Source organism: Aethalodelphis obliquidens, unplaced genomic scaffold (assembly GCF_003676395.1).
Source record: "Aethalodelphis obliquidens isolate GAN/ISIS:26980383/991018 unplaced genomic scaffold, ASM367639v1 scaffold7, whole genome shotgun sequence".
NCBI classification, from domain to species: Eukaryota; Metazoa; Chordata; class Mammalia; order Artiodactyla; family Delphinidae; genus Aethalodelphis; species Aethalodelphis obliquidens.
In genome coordinates, this window is record NW_020837951.1 from 27,904,918 (window position 1) to 27,909,649 (window position 4,732).

At 42.2% G+C, this 4,732-nt stretch overlaps 2 long non-coding RNA genes across 5 annotated transcripts in view; one reads left to right on the plus strand and one right to left on the minus strand.

Moving 5' to 3' along the window:
• Positions 1-468: 468 nt before the first annotated feature.
• On the minus strand, positions 469-1,882 carry LOC113619865 (uncharacterized). The gene is made up of 2 exons (XR_003432567.1): positions 1,797-1,882; positions 469-1,045 (listed from the first exon to the last, which is right to left on the minus strand). It is a non-coding gene; the product is annotated as an uncharacterized LOC113619865 (long non-coding RNA).
• Positions 1,745-4,732, plus strand: part of LOC113619864 (uncharacterized) — a 12,641-nt gene continuing 9,653 nt past the window's right edge. Inside the window, exon 1 of one of the 4 annotated variants that reach the window (XR_003432565.1) lies at positions 1,745-1,928. This is a non-coding gene — a long non-coding RNA (uncharacterized LOC113619864). The remainder of the gene's footprint in view (positions 1,929-4,732) is intronic. The other 3 variants (XR_003432566.1, XR_003432563.1, XR_003432564.1) reach the window with 3 other exon arrangements.

Sequence of the window (4,732 nt, forward strand, 5' to 3'; positions counted from 1 at the left end):
TATGCACACGTGTATACACACACACTCATATGGCATTTGTGTTTACAATTTCATGTTATTGTAGTTTTGGATATCATGTGTTAATTCCTGAAGCTGATTAATCAAAATTATCTAATACAAATGTTGGTACAAACAAAGCTATGGACAAATTTGGGGCTTATGTTGACCAGCTGGTATGTCAAATGAAACCAGTAGGCTCCTTTCTCTGACATATTTTTGGTTATAACACACAATTGCCTATGTATGTGATTTAATTGTGCATAATGTCATATTTATAATTAGCTACTTGAGTTCATTCCACTCATGTCCCCTCTGAGTTACATTCCTATTGCCCAAGTGTCTAAGCTTACAATGAAAGCAGGTATTCCCACCAGAAACAACTGCAGCTACGCCTACTTTTGGTGGACATGTTTTTTTGTGTCATTTTAACCAAATTCTAATAAGACAATATTACACAAATAAAAACTGCTTGGTGTAATAGTTTAATAAGTATTATAAATAAAATATATCAGAAAATGAGCCAGTGGGTATTTGTAACAGTTGCTTTTTTAGTTGATTTTTCAGGAATTTGTATTGATACTTGGAAACAAGTATGTGGTCAAGGCACATAATTTTGTTATCTTTCACAAGAGAAAGAAACAAGTAGCAAAGGAAGCCCAGGGAAAGCTTAAACAGCAGTTCAGATAAGAACGTGTGTGCTGGGGGGGAAGTGATTGTTGTTGCAGGGCAGAAACTTAGAACTGTGCTGGGAGAAGAATCATGAGTACTTCAAGCTCCCTTATATTCATGTCAGGGCTCATTTTCAGCAGCAATAACTTCCAAGTCACCTATAAGAGAGCATTTGATCGACATTTAGTAAAGTCAAAGTTCAGGATAAAGTTGTAAGGAATAATTTTGGCCCTGCCCCGGTAGAGAGACTCAGGATAAAGGCTGTCTCGCTAATCGTGAGTGATGGGGCCATTATGGCTCCTCTTTAGTCTTTACAGGAAGTCAGTCTCTATGTAAATCCCCTTCCTGTCCTATTGCTTGAGAAAGGAGTACAAACCTAAACCACAAAAGGAGAAAAATCTTTGGTTAGATGCGCGTATTAGACCAATTCCCGTCAGTTAAAGCTGTCTATTTTGTACATTTCTCATTAAGTTTAAATGAGGTTGTCATCCTATGTACTGTGAGGTTCCTTACCCTACCTGCCTGACTTGGGCACTGACCTCAGGAGACAGTAGCAGCTGGGAGGATGCTTCCCCACTGGCACCCTGCGCCCCTCTTTAATGTTCTCTGTCTGCAAAATGCTGGGAGGTTGCGTATTTCGTTGAAAAGGGGGAGGCCAGTTCTGTTGCTAGCTGCTGGTTGACCTTTTCTCCTTCCCCCTTCAGCCTGAAGGGGTTTGTCAAAGGACAAATCAAAGAGAAGCTGGACCACCGCCTGCCATAGGCCCCAATGCTGAGACAGCGATAGCGCGGGGCGGCAAGAACGCAGCAGCTGGCGCTTCAGGGGTGTCCTCACGGCTACCTGGCACCTAGGCTGCAAAAGCCCCCCCCGTCCATGGCTGTTCGCGAGCCGGCCGGAGGCAACCCTGGCAGTGGGTCTTCCCCTAACGGCACCCTTCCTCCCCAAGCTTGTCCCGGGGTCCTTGCCCTGCGGGTTCTAGGACTTGCACTAGAACTCAGGCGGCAGCAGCGAGCTCTCAGACCTGGGCTCTTCGGCCTGTAGGCGCATGCGCGGCCAGCGCGCTCCCAGCAGTCCCCTCCCCTCCCCTCCCCCAGGAGACATTTTGGGCACGTCCCGGCAGCAGGTACCCGAAGAGCCAGTGTACGAGCGGCCAGAGCCTAGTCAGGCTCCTTCGGATGGCAAGCATGGCCCGGCTTCGAGCGCCGCGAAGGGCAGCGGCCGGTATACTTCCTTAAATTCCTTCTGTGGCTTCTCTACTGGTAGGGAGCAGCTCCTGCGCAAGGGTAGATGCAGGCTCGGGGCGGCGCAGCTCCTCCTACTGCGGCGGGGCGGGGGGAGGGGGGAGAGGGGGCGGACAGCCCAGTCAGCGAGGCGCCCGCCACCAGCCCATGCCATGCGCGTTCGGTGTCAGCCCTGACCTTCCGGTGCACTTTTGTTCCCTCAAGAGATCTTACCCCCAGTGTCAGCTGTGACATTAGTTAATTTCACCTCATCTCCATGCACACCTGCGTACACTTCGTAAAAGTTCGTGTGTAGAATGCGAGTTTGTGTGACCATTGGGAAGGCAGTATGGATGCGTGCCTGTCATGCTTTGCATTTAACTCGTGGACGTGTTTGCCGGGGTTAATTTTTACTCGGGTGATTTACATGTAGCTAAAGACCAGTGAGCCTTCACTCTTCTTTATTAAGTGCATTCTCTCTCCCTGTCGCCACCTCCAGCATGGCCTTGTTAGAGTATTTCTTAGTTGCTCAGAGGAATGGGGGCACTGAACTAGATAATGGAAATTCAAATTTAAACAAACAAATCAGCAGACTTCTGATCTTGGCTTCTTATTCTTGATATAGGTCCCAGAGTAACCGCTTTCAACATTTTCAGCTGTTTCTTCTAATGCTTGTTTCCCTTTTTCTGAATTATATACACTTTCTGGTGCTTCTTGATATTTTCAGTTACAGATAGTATCTATTGCTTGGAAATTGAGGATATAGGTCTGTTAACATACCATTCACCCAAAATACACTTCCTTTCCCTCATCTGATAAATCACATTAAAATAGTTAAAATTTACACTATATTGATCTTTATGCCTTTATCACTAATTACGTTACCTTCTTACACACATAACTACACACACAACACATAACTAAACCCAATTACACAATAGTTACATTCATGCACACACTGAAGTGATATTGCTTATACTATTAAGGCTAGGGAATTATTAGAGGGCTCTCATCTGTGGTTGTTTTGGTTGTGCCTTTGCAAAGACTTTTGAATCATCTGTTCAGAGGAAGGGAGGCTTTTTAAAGTTAGTAATTCCAGAGGTAGTGAGTCAGTTTTTCAAGTTGATGGGTGTCCATATCTAACCAAGCAAGACAAAAAACCATCATCTGTGCCTGGACTGGATCTTTATGTTTAAGTTTATTTTCTTAGACTTTTTCTCCGTAGAATTCACAGTTCATACCCTCATTCAACCCGTATTAATTAAACTCCTTTATGCTTCAGGCACTTTTACAAAAACTGGGGTGCAGAGGTGAATAAAAGACAAAGTATGTGTCCTCTTGGAACTTCCAGGTTAGGGGAAACAGGTAAACAAATGAAGGAAAAATATGTTAGGGATTAATAAATACAATGAGGAAAAACAAGTAGGATATGGAGAATAGAAAGTGCTGGAGGGAGGTAGCAGAGGCTGCTAGCTATTTCCCAATAGCCATTCTTCTCCCACCCCACCTTTTTTGAAAATTAGCAATAGAACCCTTGCAGCTTAGTGCAGCCATGTGACTAAGTCCTGGCCAGTGGGATGTGTTAATGCATTTATGACCTACTCGAAGTGGTCTTAAAGCAGTTTAGGTTGTTGCCCTCTTTGTTTCTTTCTTATTTCTGCCTGCTGGAATGTGGATGTAATGGCTTGAGTTCTTGGACTATGAGGTAGAAACCACATGCTGAAGATGGCAGAGCAAGAGAGAAGCAGCCAGGGTTCTGACACCATGGAACACCATACTAGGAGCCCTGTATGAACTTTTTTACTTGAGAAATCATTTTTTAGTGGCTTAAACCTATGATCTTAATGAAAAGGAGAGTAACTTTTATTTCTCTTTTTCATTTCTGTTATTTTCATTATACCTATCACTTATTAATCACCAAATTCTTTGCCAAAAGAATAAATTTCCTCTCAGTATGATTAAACCCATTAATCAGCTTGTCAGTTTCATCTTCTGGCATTGTCTTTTGGGTGTCTTTTGTTTTCTTGCTCCAGTGTGGACTAATTGTTCTCTGAAGTAGCATGGTAGTAATTCTGGGATCTCCTCTCACTGATATCTTGGGGGTCTCATTTACCTTGTGTTGGACCTCCTGTTGCCAGGATTTTATAGCTTTTTTTTTTACTCCTACATTTTGGAGAGGGTGCATGGGAGTTAAACTTTTGAGACTTGCATCTCTAAAAATGTTTTATTTTGTCAACCCTCTTGATTCCTATGTTGGTTGGGTATATAACCCAAATTCTACATTGGAAATAATTTTTCCTCATATTTTCAAAGGCAATTCTCCAGTGTATTATAGCTTCTAGTAAGAAATTCATAGCGTTCTGATTCCTGATTCTTTGTATGTGACTTGTTTTTCTTTCTCTTTTTGGAATCTTTTATGTTTTTTTCGTTCTCCCTGGGGCTCTGAAATTTCACAATTACATGCCTTGGAGTAGGCATTTTTTTCATCCATTGTTCCTCACTCAGTGACCCCTCTTAATCTGGACACTCTTCAATCCTGAAAAATGTTTGTGTTTCTTGGAGTTTTTTCCTTCTCTTGTCAATCTCTGGAACATCGGTTGTTCAAACATTCTGCCTCCACTTGATCTTCTCACTTTCTTTTTCTACTATTTTACATCTCTACTTTCTTGGTATAGGTTTTTCTGGGGTTAAGTACCACAGTTTTATCTTCTAACTTATCTACTGAATTTTAAACTCCTACTTTCACAGTATTTATTTACAAGAGCTCTTTTTTTAATCCCTTCCCCAGAATATTTTTTTTATTTATTTATTTATTTATTTATTTATTTATTTATTTATTTATT